Source organism: Acomys russatus, chromosome 4 (genome assembly GCF_903995435.1).
Source record: "Acomys russatus chromosome 4, mAcoRus1.1, whole genome shotgun sequence".
Lineage (NCBI taxonomy): Eukaryota > Metazoa > Chordata > Mammalia > Rodentia > Muridae > Acomys > Acomys russatus.
In genome coordinates, this window is record NC_067140.1 from 34,155,572 (window position 1) to 34,181,509 (window position 25,938).

The 25,938-nt window shown below is 37.3% G+C and overlaps 1 long non-coding RNA gene across 1 annotated transcript in view; it reads left to right on the forward strand.

The window, feature by feature from the left end:
- The first annotated feature begins 1,782 nt into the window (after positions 1-1,782).
- The window catches only part of LOC127187924 (uncharacterized), a 509,622-nt gene continuing 485,466 nt past the window's right edge, over positions 1,783-25,938 (forward strand). The window contains exon 1 of the long non-coding RNA XR_007830514.1: positions 1,783-2,766. This is a non-coding gene — a long non-coding RNA (uncharacterized LOC127187924). The remainder of the gene's footprint in view (positions 2,767-25,938) is intronic.

Genomic DNA, 25,938 nt, shown 5'->3' on the forward strand with positions numbered 1-25,938 from the left:
TGTTCTCCTTTTAAATGGAAGAAAAGAAATGATGTCAAACTGGCCTCTGCCTCATCACCAAATAACATGATACAGAGGCAAATGCTTTAGTGGAGATTATCTTAAAGAAGGTAACCGTGAAGTGTGAACCCAAGGCTATGTCAATTCTAAAGCCTAATCTTTCAACACCACCATGTTCTATGGACCAATTTGTGCTGTGAGGCGGTAGGATTTAATTAGTCACATTTAGCTAAATAAAGGCTAAAGTGATATTTAGATTTCTTAAAAAGCTGTCACATAATATGTGGAGGAAGTGAAGTTGTAGCTTATTTGCAGGTTGTAAGTTTAACATAAAGAGGATACTTGGTTCAATGCTCAGCACAAAATAAACCTTAAAAAACAGATAGCTCACATGGAAAACAATTAGTCAAAATGCTTTGTATGTTATGATTATGGGCTTCTTAATAATGCATAGCTCAGTGATAGTAAACAATGACATAGTAGACAGTAATAATAATAATTCTTTCAGGCTGATGTTTGTGACCATGATCAAGATTATACAGGATTATTGCTTTGAAATTAAAATATTACACATTTTATTTATTAATCTTAAACCATCTACTTTGTTTCATCCCATGATCTGTTGCATGTCTTCAGCACATATTTACTGTATGTTTTGAAGTAATATTGAATCTGTATTACATAAAGTAAAAAAGTCATCAGAGACAAAAATCCAATCTTAGACAGTGGTGTAGGATTTTCCGTAATATTAGTGGCAGATAATCAAACACACAGAATGGTGACTTGAGGGAAATACTTGGAAAACGATACATGTCAGGTTCTTCTTTGGGAACTTTTCTTCTTTTAAATTTTATAAAATTTTAATATTACAAATTAATGTCATTCACTTTCATTAAAACCAGTGTTTACTTAGTCAAATTAAATGTTTGCCGTTCTGGGTGACATTCTTTTGCCTGCCTCCTCTTTTGTGACATCTGCTGGTCATATCCAGTACTACAAAACTCTATTTTACTCTTACACTTTCTCCAATTGTCCAATTATTTTCCAGAGAATTGGTTTATTGCAGTTTAGTTGAACTGATGGAATTCAGGGAGTATGCATGACAAAAAGAAGTAGTACTGTAATGTGTGTATCAACTTGGAAAAAAGAAAATGGGAGTCCGTAAGTATTGTACATAAGCTTAACAATATTGGAGATACATCTTTCATGTTTTGCTTCTGAAAGTGATAGGCTGTATTATGGTGGCTGTCAGTTAATCCCTTTGATGTCACTGGACAACTCAAATGTTCTCTACAACTTAATAACAACAACAGTAACATAAGTGTTCAGGGTCGTTTTTAAATCCACATTTTAAGTGAATGAACTTTGAATTTTAGCACACATTGGATGCAAGATAGGAAGAAGAAGACAAGAGGAAACTTTATATCCCCAGAAATCCATTTATGCACTGTCCCATCAGTCAAATTCAGATACTTGTTGCCAGCTCTAAGATTTATAGGCAAAAGCTGGTTTTTGAAATTGCTTTGTGTTTCCATTTAACAGCTAGAGCAGCAGCATGTTAAAAATCTGCCGTGGTCTCCTTGGAGCCTATTTATAAAGCTAATTTGTCTCCCTGGACATTTTTTTTTTCTCCACCTCTTTCAAATACCAGCTCTAGGCTTCTAAACCATTAACACCCACTTCTTCATCCCAAGCAAAATACTGTCAGAGACAATGGATGCAGGACAGTGACGATTCTGATGATATAGTCCTCTCCACAGAATGCCAGCCATCTCTCCTGCTGGCGGGAGATGGATTCGCTGCCCTACCTGCAGACACACAGGCACACACACGGAGCCCTGGGAAGTCCACATTTACTGTACTGCGTGCCGACTGCCTTGAAGAAACTGTAGCTAACCACCTTATTAGTATTCTTGCCTCCACTGTGTCTCACTTGCAGCATCAGAGCGCTGAGCAAAATGCAGTAGAGCAGGGACAGACACGGCTCTGGCAATCATCTCAATGCAGGCTGCTGAGTGCTGGGGGTGGGGGTATGCAGCGCATCAAGATTAATAACCTTGCCATACTCCGAGGCACCGTGCAAGCAGACACCTCTGCTGATTGACTCGCTCCTGGCTTGATACATCTGCCTGGGGAGAGGAATCCGGAATCTAGTTCCCACTCCCCACCCCCCTGATTTTGGATGTTCTTTTGATTCTCCACAGACCTGGAAAGGTAACCGCAAGCCATACCATCTGCAGCTCACAGCACCTCTTGGAGGTTACTACTGACAGTTTTCATTACACAGGCTTCTGTGAGTGCTTATGTGTCTGTATGTGTCCCTGCGTGTGGGTGCCTGCTTTCTCGTGGAAGAGATTGTGTGAATGTCCGTCCTGTGTGTGGGGGCTTGTGTGACAACCAAAGCAGGTATAACGTACAAGACGAGGTCTCAACAGCGTGAAAATAATCTCCAGGCACTGGGGCTCACACTCTGTAGCCCCGCCACCGCCAACCGCCACCTCTCACCGCCCCTTCTCTGCCCGACTCCCCCTGCTCCTCTCGCCTTTGATGAGTTTTTGGCTTACTTTTTGGCCGAGTCTCTTGGACACGTACTTGCTGTTGCTGGAGGATCAGATAAATGGAACCTTTGAAAGTTGATTATTTTTCTCTGGTGTGACAAACAGAGAAAGAGAGAGAGAGAGGGAAGAGGAAAGGAATTAGAGTGGTGTGTGACCAGCTAGAGGATTTAAATTTTTCCTGGGTGAACTTTGAGGATCCACTGAGAAGGTAAGTCACAGGATTACTTGCCTAAAGTAGCTTGTTTTCTTACAGTGTTTATGTTTTCTGGGTTGTTTTCAGAAATCCATATACAGTTCAGAAGCGCGCACTTCCAGATTGTAATGCAGAGAGGAACCAGTGTGTGGCATTTGGGGTTATTCTCATGCCAAAGACATTATTTCCATTTGTGTGACCCCCCCCCAACTCCTTTAACATTTTATACCCTTCTTCTTACTGTTTCCATAATGAATTCTGAACGTATTAAATCAGCAAATCTGTGATAAATAGATAAATACCAGCCTCTTTTGAAACGAATCTCTAAACGGGGATGGGGGGTTGTTCTGGTTAGCTGCTGGCACCAATGCTGGGGCACAGCAAAACTCATTCTACTTTGAGACTGGCAGGGGATGGCTGTGGGGTGTAATTCAGACTTTTATGATAACTTAAAAGTAGATCCCCGACAGAATTTTTTTTTTCAAGAACAGTTATATCTGCTCTAGGGATGTCTGTGCTTACACAGCTCTTAATAGGAGCACATGAGAACAAAGTGGGAATTGTTTTGTTTCAAGCCTCACTTTTGGCCCGACTTTCTTCCTTAATCCTTTTAACCCTTTTGAATGAAGTGTCCCCTCATTACGACTAGTAGTATCTTGTCGTTTTGGAACATCTTTTTACCCCATGCAGTCCCTAGAGAAGGAACTGTGGTTGAAAATTGCGCTTAATTGTGAATTCTTGGCTGTAAAAGCAAGCAACGTCAGAATTCATGTGACTTCAGTCAATGTCTTGCTGAACTCGGTCTCCTCAGTGTTCCCTGGTGGTTGGTTACCTGGGCCTTAAAGTGTTGCCTTTCTCTTCCTTCAAACTGAAATGCAAAATGATTCTACTTTTTTGGAGCTCACGAAAGAAAAATATTGCTTTGCATTGTCAGTATCTGCATCTCTGTATTTGCAAAAATATTTATATCTGAACTGGCACCCAGCTTCTACCAAGTAAGAAAATTAAGCTTTAAATAGATTTCCAAAATGCTGAACTCTCCAAGTGAAAGAGGTAAAAGGTTAGTCTTTCTTGGTGAATATCTATGGGAGTGTATCTGAATTGGAGTGGTGATGTTTCATGGGCTGTTAGCCAACTCTAAGGGCTGTTGTGATCACTTTCCTTGTAGAGACGACAAGTATGCTAACTAGGTAGAGGAGGGCACACCTTGGTGATCCTTTCCAACTACTGATGACTATATTTAGCTGGAAGATGCTAATTGCAGCATAGAAGATCTATTCAGAGATGACTGATCTGGTCAAAGATTTATAAGTACATCCAAGTTTGAAGCTGTCAGACCCTGTACTCAAAACACTGATATTCCTTCTTCTTTCCTAAAAGGGAAACTACCAAAAAAGCAAACAAATAAAATGTAAAGATGACAATATCTAATGATTGTTGCACAGGAATGGTAGAGGCTCTTAACTGCAGCTGTTCAGAGATGGTCCCTGGCCCCAGCTGACCCTGTGACTGGCACTCCACACAGTAACCTGATGGACACACTGGGAAAACTTTAACACACAAGTCATGATATGATTTCTTGCTGATTATTTTTAACTAGCATACCTTTTCTTACATTTCAGTTACAGGTTCATGATCAAGAAAGGAGCATTTTCTTTTCTTTCTTTGTTTTTCTTTCTTTTTTTTAAAGTGCCTGTCACATAATAGTAGTCATAAACAAAATTTCTTTTTCTTTTCTTTTCTTTCTTTCTTTTTATAAGAGAGAATGAGCTAAGGATCATGAAACACAGAAGCAGGCATGGATACATAAATAAGAAGCACAAAGTTTAAGAAGAGAAGGACAGGGAAGCTCCAGATGCCAGCAGGTCCCAGCAGGCCACCAGAGGCCTCCCAGACACAGTCAGGATAGGAATTATTCCTTTCCTCTCAACTGCTCACTCAGCCAGAGAGTCTGATAACGAGTCCTAGAGGCAATGTTTTAGGCCATCCAGTTGATATTAGAATGACTCAGAATAAAGAGACCCATCTTAAATGCCATTCTGGAATTCTGGAACTTGGCAGACTCCTGCTTCCTCTTTTTTTTTTTTTTTTTTTTTTTGAGATTATCTTACTTTAACTGCCCCCATTCACATTCCTTTGCACTGTGAATACGTATTTAGATTGGTGGTGTTGGGAAATTAATTGCATAGATTAATTCCCAACACTATCTAAAAACAAAAGAACATTATTTTATTTGTTATGTATTTGAGATTTAATAATTGTAATGAGTCAATCCTCTAGCAGTAGTAACACTTTCATTATCAGTTATTTTAGGTTAATAATAGCAGTGGAGTACCAGCCAACCCAGAATGTGCTGACTCCAGCACATACAATGTCTAAAGCAAATCCTTTGCATCTTGAGGGCTCCAGATGCTGGTTACACAGCTGCAATTTCGCATCACTCTGTTCAGCTCAGGTAGGTCCATGACTCTAGGGTTCATGAAGAACTTTCTTAAACCTTGTTTTTTGGTAGAGATTATTTTTGAGGTTTAACAGGCTTAGTTTTCTTACTTAGTGAATACAAAACAAGCAAACAAAAAAAGGGAGGGGCCAAAAAAGGGACAGGTGGGAATTTCCATTTCAGTAGGGAGTTTCCATGTCAGTGTAGCCAAAGAAGACACTGATGTTCTTTAAAGAAATAGATGGAAGGTTATTTTTAAGGAATGAATTGATAAAGGACTGCTTTGAATTTATTGGGGGAGAATAAGGGATCCTCCATTTCCTCCTCAGTTTAGTTCCAGTCAGTGAGCAGGCCTTTCTCTGGCTCTTTGCTCAACTTAGCCAACCAGACCCAACACTCTCCAGTGTGTTCCTGTGCTTTGAAGACCCAAGACACTTAACACATGGATAGTTCCCTTCCTCTCCAACAGACAGAGGTGACAGCTGGAAAGTCAACTACTGAGATCCTTTAAAGGAAGCCCAGAAGATTATCTAGTAAGTTTAACAAGAGAAAGAGCTCTTGGCTCTCTGGCCCTGGCAATGAAGACAAGCATCCTGAGCCTGAAGCTCTGATTGCTGAGTCATCACTACAGCTTAGAGCTGCACACTGTCTTAGGCCAGTGCTAACAGTGGTGGTGGGAACAGAATTAGAGCATTAATCTAGAGAAAGGAATACAAAGTTTTGGGTCTTGGAATGAAGTAAATATTATACAGTTAGCAGATGCTTTGTATGTCCTTGCTGTTGTTCCTTACGACTTAAAAAATTTTCCTTGGAACTCCCTGATGGCAAAATAAAAAGTTATTTACTGCTATGTGAATTGGATAGAAGTTTGAAGTTTGCAAACAGGTAAATAAACCTACTCAGTTATCTGTGCTGCACTTGGGACTGAAGCATGTGCATGTTTATGTGTATGCTTTATGTACATGTGCATTTATGCACATATAAATTTTAAATGATTGGTCAGGCTAAAAATGAGCCATAACACTAGATTCATGAAAAATAATGATCATTGGTCCTGGGTTTCCAGAAATGACTGAAAAATAAATGGAGAGAGGGAGGAAGAAAGGAAGGGGGGAAGGAAGGAAGGAAAGAAGATGGGAAAAGGTTAAGAAGGAAGGAAAGGAGGAAGCAAAATAGGCAAAGGAAGATATTTGGACATTCTAACTTTATTGGCAAGGATATACAGGCTGTTAGTGAGTTTGTAAGCTCCAAAACCTCTAGTCCATAATAGAAGTATTCACTAGAATTTTAAGAACATTTGGAAACTGTATTTATCTATAATAACAGACAAGGCATAATGAGAACAAGCATTATCACACTGAATTGCATTTATTAGACAGACCAGGATTAAAACAAAGAGATGGAGACAATAATAACAGTGTTAGCTTTGTAGTTGAGCAGACTAGATAGATCATTTCTCAGAGCCTCAGTTTTCTATTCTATAAAACAGAAGCAAGCAGTAGTAAAAAAATTCTGGGTGAATAAAAGATGTATAAAATACAGTTAGTAAAACCTTTTCTTATAAAATTAGGTCTATATTGGTATCTCATATAGATTTTTAAAACCCTTCTTAATCTAGTTTAATGAAGAAAAAGACCAACCTAAATCAAAATATTTTTATCCTTATCCAGAGAGCTAAAGTGAAAAGCATAACTTGAAAGTTAGGTAAAACTGGAGAGCTGAAGCTATGTTTTATAAGTTAGCTTGAGGGCTTTATCAGACCATCTCAGAGAAGACTAAGCCCTTTCCAGATGCTGTTGTACTTACGCTCACAATTGCAAAACGATACTGAATGTAAGTAGAATCATGTACATCCATCCATTTGTGGTTGCAGAAACAATTCAAATATCAGCAAGTGGTGTGAACACGGCTTTTTATCTAGTGTCTCTTTTTGTTCACAGAAAATGAAAGTATCTATTTATTACTTAGCTATCTGGCAAGAACTAGTACTGTAGTCCCTGCTCTGAAAAGTGTGCTAGGTCTCTCTTCATTTCTCTTTGCTGTAATTCCAGCATTTGGATATGGCATGCTGCAGTCTGCAGGACTGCTTCTTCGAATTTTGACTTGATAGTTAAACAGAATTAAGACTCTTCTTCCAGCATCTGGCCCACATGGAGCTATGTCATTGTGTATGACCCTTATTTAGTTCAAGAACATATTGCTAAAGATGTAAAAAGCCTTGTTCCTATTAATGTAGCTAGCTGAGCTGTCAGAGATGAGGCCAATTCTGCTTTGCTAACTCTGCACGGCTGGTACCACTTGACCCAGGTATTTCTGTTCTGCCTAGTCAGCCTTTGCCTGTACATGAAGAGAGCTGGGCTTTGCCCTTCAGAATGTGGACTCTTGCTATCTGATAGTGAATGGATGGACTCTGCTTCATGACTTGCAAGGAAGAAAGACCAAATCCAAACTCCCAGAATTTTAAATTCTTTTTATAAAATCCAGGCCTAGGGCAGCAAAAAAAGGTAGAAAGGATGTCAGTGAGTCATAGTAGCACAAATACTTATACTTACATCTATAGTCTCAAGTTTCACAACCTGGGGATGGAACTCTCAACTAAAGTAAGGGAATTCTCTCCGTAATATGCTATAGATTATATTGACAAGCTAATGCAATAAGTTATAATTACTACAAATAAAGAAAGGCTGTATTCTGCACGCCATACAGATAAGATTATGTATGTCTTCTCGTAAAATTTTAATGAGTTTAGGGGTTAGAAAACTGGACCAGAAGTTCATAGTACTTGCTGCTCTTTCAGAGGACCAGGATATGGTTTCCAACACCTATGTAGTAGCTCACAATCTTTGGTAATCCCAATTCCAAATGATCTGATGCCCTTTTCTGACCTCTTCTGGCAGTAGGCATGCATGTGGTATACAAACATAGATGTAGCAAAACATTCATACATACAAAATAAAGATTCTAAAAAATTAGTGTGGTAGTGAGGGAACTATTTTTCTCTTGTAAATGAAACAAAAAGAGATTAGAAGTTGATGCCAGAATTAGCGCATTTCAAAGTTTATGTCTGTTCTTCTACATCACAGCATGTGTGTGTGTGTGTGTGTGTGTGTGTGTGTGTGTGTAAATGATATCCTTCTTGTTTCTGAGAGGCCTGAGAATACTTTCTTTAGGGACCATTAATACGTGATATAGTACATTATTAGTGTGATATTTTTATGGTACCTAGAAGAGTCTAGAGCCTGAGGCAGGTGTCTGATTCTTTTATGATTGTCCATGAATTCTTGGAATGGTTGGCATCAGATGGGGTATTATACTTCTGTTTAAAATGTGGATGCTATGAACAGTTGAGTGGAGAGTGTGATATGACTTTCTCACGTACTCTGGTGCCTCACATTTGACCATGTCCCCTGGAGGGGGAGACCTGGTGGCACTCAGAGGAAGGACAGCTGGTAGCCAAGAAGAGACTTGATACCCTATGAGAATATACAGGGGGAGGTAATCCCCCTCAGGAACAGTCATAGGGGAGGGGAATAATGGGAAAATAGGGGGGGGGGAGGAATGGGAGGATACAAGGGATGGGATAAACATTGAGATGTAACAAGAATAAATTAATAAAAAAAATGTGGATGCATTGGAAGAACATACTTTATGGGCAGTAGCACTATTGTGTACCCACCTTTTAGTCATGTAACTTTGGGTAGGTTACTTTTATATCTGTCCTTAAGTACAATGTCTTACAGAATTGCTGTAAAATTACTAAAGAAATGCCATTCTTAGGAAGCACTGCGGATAGAGAAAGATTGGGATGAGAGTCATGCTCGTTAAATGCAATTTCATTATGATACTAATGACCCTTATTTACTTATAATCACCATAATAGGAATTACAATATTTTAGAATTTTAGCTCACAAAGCTGTTTTGGTACTTTGAAGGTATTAAAACCATTATATTACATAAATGAACAAAACACTGGATGGTTTTTGTCTGTTTAACATACAGGTACAAAAGATATGAAAAAAAGTGATTTTTTTAGAAGACAATTCTCAGTTTGGCTATAAAAAGGAGGAAGGGAAAAATCACATTTAGAAACATCTGCATGTATGTATATGTTTGTGTGCTCCTGTGTGTACTGGTGCATAAACATACATGTCTGAGCTCTTGCAGAGGATACAACAGCCTGTGTCTCATTCTTCAGAAGCACCTAATCTTTTCCTTAGTCAGAGCCTTTCACTGGCCTGGAGCTCACCATGTAGACTAGCCAATTTGGTGGCTAGCAAGCCTCAGATTCTGCAGCAGTGGAGTCACAAGTGTGCACCACCATGCCCGATAACTTTTCAATGGGATTTTTAGAGTGAGTTCAGAACCTCCTATGTTGCAAAGCAAGTACTTCTCCTACCAACTGAGCCATTTTCTCATCTGGAGAAATTTTTTAGTTAAAAAGAAGACATAGCGATCTTCCTTTGACTTACTATGTTAAAAAAAAGAATTGAAAATTTTTGAATCTCTCTTGAATGAATAAATGTAGATTTTGAACATAATGAAAATATTTGATTACATTTCTATGTCATTGTTTTAGCTATACTTTTCTATGTATGCAAGTATGCATATGTGTGAAACAACTTAGCTTTTTAATGCTTGGTAGTAACCTACCCAGTGACAACAAGTTTCAGTCCTTTACATAAGACTCATCTATCTGTCTATCTATCTATCTATCTATCGTTTCAGGTCATGGAAGCAAGGATGGACTAGACACATAATTTTCGGAGCACATTTGTCAATAATTACTAAAATCAAGACTGTGACCATACATACGAGGAATCTATTAGATAATCAATATAAAGACATGCTTAATTTAAAAAAGGCTTTCTACACATATCAATAAAATGTTTGAATAATAGTAAAACTATAAGTGAAAAATATTTTGAATAATTGTTCTAATAAAGGAAAATCTTTTGCTAGAAACCTTGTAGCAAGCAAATGAATTTTCTGATTTTTGCCTGATGAAGATGTCACATGTCATGACCATAAGCAATCTGAAATACAGGTTTAGAGGATGTCAGAATCCAGTGCTTCCATATTTAAAGGGAAACCATGTGTGCATGGTTTAGTTTGGATCTTTCATCTACCAAGGAATCTGAGCTATTGAGAAGTGTTAAGCATCATATTAGTAAATCTATTTTGATCCTAGTGTCAAAGAGAACACATGAGAATAGGACTAAAATGTCTGCAAGTAACTGGCTACCAGAACGTTTCTGAAAGGACGTGTATCCAGCATTGGAACAGAGGGGATCTTCACATTTTCTTCTGATTGCTACTAATTCCATAATTCTTTTCATTATCTTGTTCCTCCTTGCCACCCCTTCCTCAATTTGTGACTCCAAGTCTGAATTTTCTTTCTTTCATCATTGTCAGCATACCTACATTCAATCATCCTACTCCCACAAGATTCTGAAAAAAGTAACTCTGTTCTACTTATCTCATATGTTCTGTTCCCCTGACATTCATTTAATGGATAACCATGTATTTAAAAATAATGAATAAGCAAATCAAGTTCCTAAATCTGAATTTCATAACTATGTCACAAATCTCAGTTGAGATAATTTTATGTAACTAAATCAAAATTTTCAATGAATATTCTGAATGAGACGAGTCTAACCTTTGATCATTTTCTTAGTCTGGTCTACTTTGTATTTGTTTCTTGAACATATATATGTGGTTTTATGCTATGTATAATATTGTTATCCTGTAGAAGACAAGATGCAAGCAATATGCATTCATCATAAAATATATAGCCTTTACTGTTGTCATTACATTGATAAAGGAGAAGATAATATTTTAATCAAAGTAGCTCAGAGTTTAGCAGAAGCAAAGCGGAGGCATTCATAGTTGGAGACATTTAAGCACAGAAGGACAGTTTGAGGTGCATATTAAATTAACAGTTCAATAGTGATCAAAAAGAAAGAAATGGTTTGAGATCCTGAGGGAAAGAAGGAGGGTGGGATGGTAGGAGGGAGGGAGGGAAAGAGAGAGAGAGAGAGAGAGAGAGAGAGAGAGAGAGAGAGAGAGAGAGGAGAGAGAGAGAGAGAGAGAGAGAGAGAGAGAGAGAGGAAAGAGAGGAGAGAGAGAGAGTGGGGAGGGGGAGAGGGAGGGAGAGAGAGGAGCTCAAGATACACACAGTGAATCTGTTTCAAAGTTATGGTAGTGCAGATACACTAAGAGCTCCACAATCACGCAAAGAGGGACATCTTTATTCTGGAGATGCTGACATGGAAACTGAGATTCACCCTACTTGAGATTTGACTAAAGAAGTAGAAAATTACAAACTGCGCAGACAACTGTGTTACTGCATCTGGCTACACAGACCAGGTGCTGAACTCTTCTAATTTGAGGCTTTACTTGGCCTGAAACAAAGCTTGACACTATTATCTATTTTTCTCTCTGTTTCTCTTATAAATTTACCAATACCCTTTTGGATAAATTTTCCTGTGTTGCTAGAATTTTTTCTACATGAAACAATATTTCAAAACTTCCTCTACCTCTTTTATTCTTGCAGACTGGGAAGTTGGAAATCAAGATATACACAAACACTCAACTGGTTTCTTTATCTTATCTTCCTGTTTATAATTTGATTAAGTACTTTTGTTTCTGGAAAGAGTTCCAGTACTTTGAACTGATAGTCTGTTAACCATCATCTGATGTTATGTTCTTGAGGAAAGTATACTTAACCACCCGGATCTTAGAATGGAACAACACTTTATTAAAGCCTGAAGATCTGAAAGAAGGCTAGCCCCTATCCGTTCAGTCTTTAGCATGACAATTTGGCTTGTATTTTGAGAGAGCTGAGAGGTACTTTCTCTGCTTCAAGGAAATAGTTTCTTTTTCTCTCAGGCTGGAGGCATGACAATTAAACAATGGGCAAATTACAGATGTGCTATGTTTCTTTATAGAGTGATCTAGATTTCAAGTTAGGGTCTGGATTCAAGGTCAACATCTAGGGAAAACAGAAGAAAGGCTCTTTGAAAACAGAGTATTCTAGTTCCAATAGTACCATATCACCTACTTGAAGAAGTGAAAGAGGTTTTTTTCTACCAACAAATAATTTCTTAATTAGATATAATCTTCAGTCAGTGCTGTGCTAGCCAACATATCGATTCTGACTTTTACAAACAGGAAGAGTAAAGAGTTAATTTCTTCCCATGTTTGTGCTCGGGATTGCTTTCAGGAAGATTTTCCATTCCATATTCCAATCACCCTTTTTAATGGTCTGTAATTTGATCATCCAGAATCAGAAGAACCCATACCTCCAATCAAGAGCACCTCTCATTTGCCACATTTACTCAGAAGACCCCTTTTCTTCTGACTACCAGGATTTCCAATACTTCAGCATTCTGCTCCCCTTCAGCTTTCCAACATTAGCATCAGGTGCACTTATGCATATGGAAGTATCACTGTATCTTTCCCAGTCTTCATCAGTTCTACTTTCTGATGTGTGCACTCCTGGTTTTAAGCAGTCTAGAGCTTCACACTGCAGCACCAATTTGGTTGGCTACAGCCCCTAAGGCTGATCTCTCAGCTTTTTCAGTGGGCATATGATTCTGATTTGGCTTGAAGATTTACAAATCTTCCTAGTCTGCAGACCCGTGTCAAGCATTTGACAACTGTCTCAGATTGCTGTCAGTAGATGTAAACATCCTTCAGAAGGAACAGTGTTTTATTGGCCAAGTCACAATCACAACAACTCACATGTATTCTCTGTTTCTCATTTGTCTACAGCTTCATATTAATTTCCAAAATATATTACTTATAGAAAAATCTGAAGTAGATATTTTTAAAAATTGAAAAATAATGAGGTTAAATGAATGTCAAAAATTTTGGAGCACACATCTGGATACATTAAATACCTGATGTTGGAAATATACTTAAAATGTTCTTTTTTAGGTCATTTAAACTATTTAATATCTTCCTTCTTAAGGAAGTGTGTGTGTCTGTGTGTCTCTGTGTGTGTGTGCACGCACACACACATGTGCATGTGCACTCAGGCATGCACACACACTTAGATATAGCTTTAAAAGCTGTATACACTTTAAAGTTCTATGCAAATAACAATTTTGTTGTGTTTTTATCCTAAATTATTTATGGACTACATCACATACGGTTGTATAGTCCAATAAAAGAAACAGCTGATTAAGGAGCAATCATTTCTCAGTTTTAAAGCACAAATATTATGGATGATTATGAAAGAGAGCTGCAGAAACAGATGTGTGCAACAGCCTTGTTTGTGTGCCTGGTGAGGTACAATAGAACCTGGGTAAATTACACTAATGAGCAGAAGACCCAATACAAATCACCACATTTGCCCAATTAATGGAGGAGCAACATAGAGAAAAAGATTATTAAGCAAGCCTGCTGACATAAAGTGAAGAAAAACTTTGAAATAAACCTAAAGGAGTCATGTACACGCAAAGATGTACACATGCCTGAGTATTCATGTACACACATGCAGTGCGATGTAGACTCAGGCTTTATTATACGCTGCTAGAGTTTTTCTAGCATCACAAGTACATAAAGAAGTGCTGCCATTTGGGATCTTGTCAGTTTCGGGGATCTCAGCAATTGTTCTGTACATATTCTCAGGAAGGACTGGTTTGTTGCTTGGGGGTGGTTTTTATATATTTGGTTTTTGTTTTTTTTTTCCAGACAGGATTTCTCTGTATAGCCTTGTCTGTTCTGGAACCCACTCTGAAGACCAGGGAGGCCTTTAACTTAAAGAGATCCACATGATTCTGCTTCTTGAGTACTGAGATTAACAGCATATGCTACCACCCAGAAGGAAGCATTATTCTTTTTTCCCATTTTTACCTTGTATACTTAGCTAAACACACACACACACACACACACACACACACACACACACACACACACACACACAAAGAGTGACAGGGGAGGCAGACAGAGAGCAGAAAAGGGGAAAATCAAGGGACAATATGTGTTTCAGATAATTATGTATCACACTTTGAGTATTAATACATTCTTGGAGCAGGATTTGAGAAGATGCATATCTTATCACTAAGGTGGTTTTAGCATCTCATACATAGGGTCACATGCATTTTATATGTTAGGTCAAAATCATGCCTTCACAATTATGTCTAGGAATTCTTTGTAATTTAAAGATATTTTATTCATTCTACTTACTTTTCTTCCTTTCTTATTGCTATCAAACTTTAGTTGGTTGATGAATGCAACACCATTTTTCCTTTTTGCTCCATGATTTCAAAATGCCTTTGCATTTTACTTTGATCCTATATATCCAATTTCTTAATGTGAAAGCAAATGATCTTTCTGGAACTGCAGTCTTCTTGGCAGGCATATTATATCTGGGTTGTCTTCTAGCGCAATGCTTTGTTGTATTCCATTTGAAAATCCCTTTGTATGTGTGCTAATGGCCTTATATTGTTCTATCTACATCTTCATAATGGAAGATCTAAAAGAACAAAGATTATGTCCCTTCAGTATTTAGTCACTCCTTTCTATGTAATAGATTTACAATGTATGTGTTTTAAGTATCCCAATAAGTTATGTTGGTCTGAAGACCAAACAAGAAACTGAGCCTTAGTATTATGTAAGCACCACATAATAGGCATGTTATTTGTAAGAAGTCTGTTCTTTTTTTTTTCCTTTATTCACCTAGTTCTATGCCTCAAAAGACTGTGAACTTCTGTAAGACGATCTCAATAAACCACAGTCTTTCATTCCCAGATCCAACATGATCTCTATCACAGTCACATATAAAATCAATGCACTTTTTTCCCTAAAAATATCGTGATTGAATGAAGACAGTGTCAGACTCAAGGGAAAATGATTATGAAATATTTTCCATAGAAATGAAGAGACAGTATAGCTTCAAAGGGGCATGGGCAAGAGAACCGACAAAAAGCATGCAGACTGTGAAGGTATAAATTGTGGAGGTTTATTTGGTCCCCTTTTCCCCAGTGAATCCCTACAGACAGTTCTGAACTGTGGGTGCATGCATGTTATGACTGTATGTCTGTGAGAAGCTAGAAAGAAAAGATTACAAGATGATCTTCTAAACAATAAATGACAGTATAAGTTTAGAGGGCTTAAACCATATTACTAATTAACTTGAGCCTTATCTTTTCCATAAACCTTAACCTTTGATTGCACTTGAGGTGAGTCCAGTCAGGATGCTGAAATAAGGGTTAGGAGGTAAAGAGCTTGTTGTCAGGTACGGTCAGTCTAAGTTTCAATGACTTGAACAGAAGACTAAACTAGTGTTTCTGTCAGCTAGAAAGCATGTTTAGAAACCCTACTCCAGTGGAATGACAACAAATGATTGAATATGTGGGCTCACAAGGAAGAGATTACCTGGCAAGGTTTTCAGATACACTCTTACTTTTATCTGTTCACATATCTTCAGATTCAGGCATTTATTAAATTCATTGGGTTATGAAATATAAAGTCATCCCAGGAAAGGTATTAATCATTAGATCAACCCTCCCCCCATACATGTTGGGCATTGAAACTCCATTTCAAAGACACCAGTTCTTGAAAGTCTTAAACTATGAGCAGAGTTTTCTACTCCACTTATGGGAAACACTGGTAGAGGTCATTTGGAGCTGAGCTGTGATGTTCATGGAAAAATGATTTGAAGAAGTGGAATTTTATAGTCTGCGTTCCACTGGCTCAGCTTCAGAAGCAGAAGCTAGCATTATAAAATAGGCTCTCTATGATGATTATGGCCATATATAAGATTTCTGTACGTCAGGCAGTGAAAGCTGGTGACTCATTTCTGTAAAAGATTTTCTGCTTTTTTAAACCAAGTTCTGAGATGTTATTGCTGCTACGGGACTTTGACAAGTTGAATTTCTTTACCCAAGCTTTACCATGGATGGGTGTACCTTTTTGTGAAGATATTCTGACATCTTTAAATTGAGATCAGTTGCATAAGAACTAAAATGACAGGAATATATATGTTACCAGTAGTGGGGCTGCTTAAAAACAGGTACCATTACTTCAGGGTTTTTTGTTGTTGTTGTTTGTTTTTATTTTTATCTATTTTTCAAAGGTAGATACCAGGATCTGGCATGGATTAGGGAGGGTTTAAAATAAAATTTGTGGGGCCTCTTACATTGTTAACAAGAAATTTCTTCTTTGATTCTTTTTGGTTTAGCAATAAATTCCATTTTGTCCTGAATGCTATCAAAACAATAGGAAATAGAGAGAGCCTAAATTAATTGTAATAAAAGGGATACATAATATGGTCCTGCCACTCTTGGCTTCTTTAAAAGGATGTACGTATATCTTACATAATTTCCATGAAAAAGCATCTAATATACTTCCAAATTCAAACACTACCATATATGCAAGGAATAATCTGGTTTTGGGTTTTCGTAGGTCTGTAAAATGCCTCATACTATTTTTTTCTTTTAAAACATATGCAAGGAATGGTATTTAAAGAATTTGAGAGGTTTTGTAGTAAACATCCATGTTTAATTTGATCCAATTCATGTTTTCCAAATTCAATCAATTATAGGACATTGTTTTTATGGAACATCTGTAAACATTTAGCAAACTAATAGTTTCCCATGAAAGACAAGTAGAAATAATAAGTTATATCACAATTGTACTGTGGATAGAAACATGGTTACTAGGTAATACTCATGTGACTCAAATGTGAGTGTATAAAGACTTGATGTCACTTTATGACACAATCCCAGAAGAATATAACCTTTAGAGTACTTACTTATCTTCAAAATGGCACATAAAGCATGCGTCTGAATGCTTTAGTGTTTACCACTGCCAAATCATTAATTCACATGGGAAAGTAACCACTTATTATGCTATTAAATGTCAACTCATTCTCTTGATTAATGGAACATGTGACCATTTGTTCATGATAACAGCACTCACATTTCCACAATATATGACTATGGGAACAGGGTTATATTGTTCCAATATACATGTTGCCTTGCAAGTACAACACATCGTATGCAACAATGTCTTCTTAGGTAAAAACATTTTTAGTCCTATAGCCTTTCCATCACTTTTATTGATTGAAATTGTACTAAGGGGCAGCATCAATAGCTGAGTCTAAGTGAACATCCAGAAACTTAAACCTTGTGGACTTTTAATTTTCAGTCTTTCAGATGTTGTCTACTTTTCTAGAGGACTTTGCTGTGGTTGGCTGAGAGATTTCGGTAGTTTACAAAATGCAGGAAGTGCATTCAGATATTGCTTCTTTCTCTAGAACCTAAGCCTCAAAACAAAACAAAACAAAACAAAGAGCAGGCAAGAATAGAAAGAGTATTCTTAGATGAGCCAGCATGGTATGAATGCTGCATTACCAGCTGCTCACTGAGCTGCAGCTGAGCAGATCTGCAGTCTACAGGCTGCCCTACATTCTCTCTTTCACAGGGACTGCAGAAATTCCCTTGTGTACTTCACAAGCAGGAAGTCTAACTTCCTCAGGTTGAATGATCTTTCCAATCTCTATACCATGGGAGCTACCAGGGCACAGATGGCAGGAATGCCTTAAGGCACATCAGAATAATAATGAATTTCTATATTTATACAATTCATGGTCATTCCCTGTACAATATATAATTAGAGGATTAAACAGCTCAGTGCATCCTGTTTTGTAGTCAAATGATGAGGTTGAGGAAAGACCGACAATTGGACTAAAGACTTAACAATATTTCATCACACTTAAAGTCAGACACTGCCCTACATAAATGTAGGAGACAGTGAAGAAGAATTTTTTTATTAATTTTTTCTTGTTACATCTCAATGGTTATCCCATCCCTTGTATCCTCCCATTCTTCCCTCCCTCCCATTTTCCCCTTATTTCCATCCTCTATGACTGTTCCTGAGTGGGATTTCCTCCCCCTGTATATGCTCATAGGGTATCAAGTCTCTTCTTGGTAATCTGCTGTCCTTCCTCTGAGTGCCACCAGGTCTCCCCCTCCAGGGGACATGGTCAAATGTGAGGCACCAGAGTACGTGAGAAAGTCATATCCCACTCTCCACTCAACTGTGGAGACTGTTCTGACCATTGGCTAAATCTGGGTAGGGGTTTAAAGTTTACTGCCTGTATTGTCCTTGGCTGGTGCCTTAGTTTGAGCGGGACCCCTGGGCCTAAAACTGCCTATCATGATGTTCTACTTGTAGGTTTCTAGGACCCTCTGGATCCTTCTACTTTGCTATTCTCCCATGCTTCTCTCATCTAGAGTCCTGATAGGATGTCCTCCCCTCTGTCCCAGTTTCCTGGTAAGTGAAGGCTTTCGTGGGACATTCCCCTTGGGCTAGTATACAGATAAAAGTGAGTATATGCCATTTGAGTCTTTCTGCTTCTGGGTTAACTCACTCATTATGATCATTTCTAGCTCAATCCATTTATCCACAAATTTCGGGAATTCCTTGTTTTAATAGCTGAGTAGTATTCCATAGTGTATATGTACCATAGTTTCTTTATCCATTCTTCTACTGAGGGACACTTAGGCTGTTTCCATGTTCTGGCTATTATGAATAAGGCTGCTATGAACATGGTTGAGCAAATTTTCTTGTTGTGTGCTGGAGCATCTTCTGGGTATATTCCAAGGAGTGGAATAGCTGGGTCTTGAGGAAGCCCTATTCCCATTTTTCTGAGATAGCACCAGATAGATTTCCAAAGTGGCTGTACTAGTTTGCATTCCCACCAGCAATGGAGGAGTGTGCCTCTCTCCCCACATCCTCGCCAGCATGTGGTGTCGCTTGAATTTTTGATCTTAGCCATTCTGATGGGTGTAAGATGGAATCTCAAAGTTGTTTTGATTTGCATTTCCCTGGTGACTAAGGAGGTTGAGCATTTCTTTAAGTGTTTCTCAGCCATTTGATATTCCTCTGTTGAGAATTCTCTGTTTATTTCCAAGCCCCATTTCTTAGTTGGGTTATTTGGTTTGGTGGTGTTTAATTTCTTGAGTTCTTTATATATTTTGGATATTAGACCTTTGTCAGATGTAGGGTTGGTGAAGATCTTTTCCCAGTCTGTAGGCTATCGCTTTGTTCTCTTGACAGTGTCTCCTGCCTTACAGAAACTACGATTTTTAAACTTATTCATTTTTTTTTTTCAAATAAAATCCTCTGAGAAGTCTGTCAAACAGACTTCCATGCCTTTGTGTAGTTCCTCTACTTCCAACAGCAGTAGAAATTCCACAGGCTGCATGTAAGAGGGTTAACAATATTTTGTGTATCTCCATGTCCCCACTGAGAAGTCTAGGATCATAGGGGAGGCTTGGGAATGCACATTTGTAGGATGAGTCCATGGACAGTTGTAGGGCCATGGGTTGGTATTGAGTAACCACGGTGGACGCCACAAAGCTCTACTATAGGCTATCCATCCATTGGCCAGTTATTCTATACATTCAATTACAAGGGCAATACATGGAACTGATCTGCTTTTAACTGAGAATCTAGACATGTAGAATTATGGGTTAGAAAGAACGACTTTCAAAAAACTAACAAATATGGAAGCCAGATTTAGAATCCATGTTACTTTTCTTCTTTCAGAATCACTGCATTTAATCTAAACCTATAATGAAAATTGCAGAGAAATCAAGAGCTGCAGGATTTGACTGAAATTATTGAGAAAAAAGGAAAGTTATCCACACTTTAGGGTAGGAATTTTCCTCCTAAAACTTGTATTTTAGATTATCAAGTTATATCTAAGTATAACTTTCATAATTAATTATATTAGCTGAATTTTAAATAATCTCAGGCATAATTTTCAAAACCCACCAATTTCAATAACATTTCTTTCTATGGTTTATTATTCTCTAAACACCTTATTTTCTTCAGTTGAGACATTGTGGCATTATTTGTTGAATTCAGGATATTTGTTGAAGTATGGAGGATTGAAAACATAATGTGGCTATTTGTAGACTCTTTCTGTCTGTTACATAATATCTTATGGAACAACTGATAGCTCCAAATTCTTTCTTATAGGATTTCCAGGTTTCAGGAGTTGGTTGGTATCCTGAATACTAAGGTGTTTTGGAGTATAGCATGTGGAGAGCAGGGTTATTATTTAACCTTCTTCTATCACAGAGACTAAAATGTATTGGTACTGAACTTTCTTTCATTATTTTGGATTTAGATTGTAATGAAACAAAATGATTTAATTTTGCCTCATCAAGAACATTGGCCATTGGGATAGAATCTTACAGGGGATTAGAGAGGAGAGTGTCTGTTATGCGCATGTTTGTGTGGAGACAGGATGAGCACAGGTGTGTCTCTTCACTGTGTATTTCCCTCACTTTTTAGTTGTTTTTATCTTTATTTGTCTTCTTCTCAAACTACTTTAAAAATTGTAGAATCACTCCTAAACCACATGTTTTACTGGAACTTTGATATTACAGTACGATTTTATTAATTAAAAACCAGGTCATGTCTGATGTTGCTACAGCTCGATGATAATGTAACTCCCTGTTATCTTGACATTCTGTTTCTTTTCTTAAAAGAAAATTGTGGATTTCTATGTTTCCTGAATGATATATAACTCTTGGGACCCAGCTATTTACCTCTCTGCGATTGACTTTCCAGAATATCTGGGAGTGTAGGTGTCTATTACCATGCCTGGTTTAAAAAAAATACTGCTTTAAATAGTCCATGACAGACTATCAAGTTCTGCTCTGGTTGACTTCCAGACATTTTTTGATCAGACTCCTACCACAGTGACAATGGGTGTCCTGATATTTTTATTTTTTATTTTTGTCAATTGAAGAGAAATCTAGGAATCTATATATTTACTGAAAGAGGGAACTTTTTTTTTTTTTTTTTTTTTTGAGACAGTGTTGGTTCATGTAGCCCAGGCTGGCCTTGAACTCAGAGGTCCTCCTGCCTCTGCCTCCCCAAGTGTTAGTATTACAGGCAAGCACCACTGACCCCAGCTGGAAGAGAAAATCTTCACTGAGAACATGCTTCTATAAGACTAGCTAGCAGTCAAGTCTGTGGGGTATTCTCTTGATTAATGGTTGATGTGGGCCTTGGACCCCAGCACTCCTTTATGGCTGCTGCTGCTGCTGCAGCTCCTGACTCAAGGTTCCTCCCCTGAGTTCCTATCCTGACTCCCTTAGCTGAGGCCACAGCAACCTGAGATCAACTCTTCCCTCCATAAGCTGTTTTTGGTCAATGAAGTTCATCACAGCAATAGAAGAACAAACTAAGAGATATTGTAAAGCAATACATTGTGCTTCCTTTTTAAGAAGCTGGTATTTGATGTACAAAGAAAACCACATACTAAAGTTTCTATGATTAGTATTATCATTTATGAAATGAGAAAATTTTTTGTGAGGAGCCCTCACGATACTGGTAAGCACCTCAGATAACATTTTATCTTAAGTTATTATTTACCCATATCTTCTTTTTCCATTCCAAAATTTTCCATTCTCCTGAACAGAAGAGCCCCACTAATTCAGCATAATGGACCATCTCAACCCATCTTTTATCACTGGGTACCAGTTTCACGGATGGGTGCCTCTGTGGAAAAGACTCCACTTCTGTATTCATTTTCCTGTGATGTACTCCTGAAGCTGACCACTAGATGTCTCTGTGATTACATGCTGGGCCAAATCAGACACATGGTGTACTACATCAGTGAAGGTGAACCTTGGAACAATCCTCAAACTCCAGATACCTGCTATCACTACAATAGCCTGCTCTATAATAAACTAAGGTAGTGGTTCTAGACACGCTGCTTGACTGTATCTATGTGACAGTGTAACTAAATATAAACAATTAGGTCCATCTGTCCCCAAGAGAATTCATGGGTGTGGAAGTTCCATGTATGTGCAAGTGGACATGCATATACATATCTATATAGACATACACAGAAAACAAAAATAATCATTAGACTATCACATAAATATACATGCATGAGAATTTTGAGGTGATGTTTAGTTTTCAAAATAAAGCAAGGTAACTGTGGGTAGAATTGATCTCTCCTCATTATACCTTGGCTTATAGACATATCATACTTCAGTGTTCCCTCCTTCCTTTTCATTCCTCTTTTATTTATTTTCTTATATTCTCCCTTTCAACTTTATATCATGAAATAACAAGAATTTTCTATTGAAAATTGTCCATTTGTTTCTAACCTCGTGCTTAAGAAGTAGCCCACATCCCAGCTTCTCAGTAAATGCTTTGGCTGGCGTTTTAGCAAATGAGTAGGACACTCTGCAGAGTAAAGAATTTAAATTTAGTGGTTAACATAAACTGTTATTAACATACAACTACATTAATATGGTTACATATTTAGAATTTTTATAAAGGACATCTTTAAATTTTTTAAGTAATTAAGTTTGCTTTTAATATTATTAAGCAATTTTGATGTGCCTGACAATTCAGTTTCAGATCAGCTGAGAGAAGGAGGAGAATAGACCTTTAAACTCTGACAGGGTCCATCAGTCTTTTTCACTAGGTTTACCTTATAGGAATTCCACAGACTGAAATAGTCATGTAAAAATAAGTTGACAGGAAATACTGAATACATGATTTTAATGATTTATACTCAAAAGAAAAATCACAATTTATAGAATAGTGGTGTGCTCAAGCTATCTGAAAATATTTAGAAGTTAAGTCATAATTATATTTTTTTGTCTAGTTATTTATGAATACATCCTTTTCTACAAAGAATATCATAACAAAAGTGAGTTGTATTCCTGACCATCTCAAATAGTTGCAGACTCACATGGGGTTAGAGGATAAAACAGTGCCTGTTTGTTGTGATTTTTAACAGTCACTCCCAGTGTATTTGGTCAGTAGTTCAGTAAATCACACTGATCTCCTTTGAATTCCTGAGTTCAGTCATTTCCTGGGGCCAAGAACAATAGTTGTTAGGAATTGGCACACAGCTGTTGAAAATATACTTTTTAGCCACTTAAAAGTGACCAAAATACCTACAATAGTTTACTAGCCAATGTTATTTCCGCATATCAAAGAAGAAACAGAGAGGCCTGGCATTTTCAATTCTGAATGGTATAAAAATGGCTGATAATAACTAACAATTAGTAATCTTACTATGAGTCGTAAATTATAATGCACTGTCTCTTTAAGACAATAGCTCACATTATTAAGTGGCTTTTATATAGTAGCTGCTGTTCTTTGACCTTTGCAATAAATAAATCATGTACTCTTCAAAGCCAACCTTATTACTGTTTCTGGGATCTGAGGCACAGAAAGGCTAAAAAACTTGTTAGTACCTCAAAATCAGACTTAAACCCAGTTTAGCTCTGCATTCCCTGGATCATTGGCTTCCTAGGAAAGTCTTGAATGGTTCTGGGGTTGCTTTAATTGGTGTGATTGATTCCCTTTATCTGCTTATTTTCTAAACATGATCATTGGCCAATTTAGCCAGAATAACAGCAGCCATCATTTTAAGCCTCTTTTTCTCCATTGAAACTCTTAGCAGCCTTTTGATTTCCTAGGTCTGTTGCCTTTTGAACATCAAGTAAATCAAGAGAACTTTGTTGTTGCTGTATTTTATTTCTTATCATTCCTATCTAACTATTACACATAGTACAAGAACTTATAAGGGCATTATCAGCTCTCCTAATGCTGTCTCGTCCTCCTGTACCTAAACCCTCTTTTCTATTAATTTCATTCATTGCCTACAACACTGCTTCCTACCTTCATGTTATATGTACAAACAAAAATGCATATATTTTATAAAATTTAAAATCCACCAATGAGAGAAAACATATAAGGTACATCTTTCCAAGTCTGAAGTATTCACTTAATATATTTTGCAATTGCATCTGTTTTCCTTTACATTATACAATTTTATTTTTATAGTTGACATATATATATGTATGTATTATGTATGTATATATGCACACACACATTTCCTCTCCATACCTCTGTTAAAAGTCTTCTTAAAACTTTCTGCTTACTCACTACTGTCCCTATACTCTTCTTACTTTAGTCAAGAACCACAGTGATGCCCTGAACTTGGGCTACAAGATGACTTATCAGTCACATAGTCATTATTCCTACAAAGCAGAGGGTCAGGTTTCTAGGCTTGACTTAAGCTATAACAATGCCAGGCACCTTCACAAAATTTGTTCCAGAGGCCTACTTCTTTGTTCAATTTCCCATCTGCACATACTTTTTTCTTTCTTTTGGACCACGGTGATCAAGACCACACAATTTCATGAAAGGCATTCATGGCTTAAAAAAGTAAAGGATACACTGAAAATCAGTGGTTTCCCATTAGGAAGCATGCATTTGTGTGCATCATTTACTTTCTTCTCCGTGGTACTCATTGTTGCATAAATTACAACTTTATGGACCTTGAGGAGTCTCTAATTCATTAAGCTTCAAGCAAGTATATTATAATCTATGTTTTGATTTTTAGGACTATATTTGATATACAATAGGAAATTTAGTAGTTATGACAGGGAGAGGAGAGAAAAAAAGGAAAAATATACCATTTCACTACCTCCAGTATGATCTTTATTTTGTTGAAAGAATTTTATTGTATAACAATGTGACAAAACTACTAATAGTTGAACATTTACAAAATGGAACTCAAACCTTCTTTTGAATATTCATGGAATTACAAGGTAATTTTACTTCTAATAGTAGCAGCACTACCAGCAGTAACACCATTATCACAGCCATCATCACAATCACCATCATCATCAGTACCAACCATAATCATCCCTATCACCACCACCATCATCACATCAAAATCACCATTACTATCAATATGACTATCATCATCATCCTCACCACCACTACCATTATCATCATCATCATCACCAAAACTACCATCATTACTACCACCATCATTACCACCACCATCACCATCATCACCACCATCACTATCACCACTACCAAGAACAACATTTCTGATTCTCACTAGATATTTCTTTTATTGGTAATAAAGAATAATTCTACAAGTGTGCTGGAAGGTCAGACTTTACCTATCAATAGGAAACATCTCACTTTAAATTTTCTTTGCCCGTGTATGTGATTTTGTTAAAAAAAAAAAAAAAAAAAAGTAATGACTAGACCAGACCTGACATTTCCTACAAATACCTCTGTAATCAAATCTTGGTTACTCTTCTTTCTACCTCAGTATCTCTTCTCCACTGTATGCTTTTGGATTCCATGTTATTAGGGTGCCTGTTCTTTGCAAGTCGTGCCAGATGTGTCATTGTCTTGGGGCTTCACACTACCTATCACCCTCTGGTCACTTGGATTTTAGATGAAATATCTCTTCTTTAGATAAGCTAACTCAACTTTCTAATCAACAGTACATAATTTGCTATGTGAATTCCTTGAAAAGCATATCACTGTGTTATTATGTCCCTGTTCATCTATCAACCTATTTATTGATTATGAATGATGGAGTCTAGTTCTCATGGAAAAAATATGAATCTTTGATTCATCATTGTATTCCTATACTCTAATGGTATGTGAGGCATAAAACAAATACTAAAAATAAATAAATTAAAACAAATAAACTAACAAGTAAAAGTACCAAAATTGAAAATGTAATTTCCAATTTCCAATTATTATAAAAGACAAATGCATGTACACCGGAGAATCTCCAAAGCCACCTACCATCAGTCTTTTGCCTTTCTATGCCTGTTCTGTTTATACAGTTAAAGAGTAATGTGGCTCTCTTCTTGAATATTAAGGTATTTGTTTGTTTTGAACAAACAATTGCACTAGAATTAAGGTTATTGCT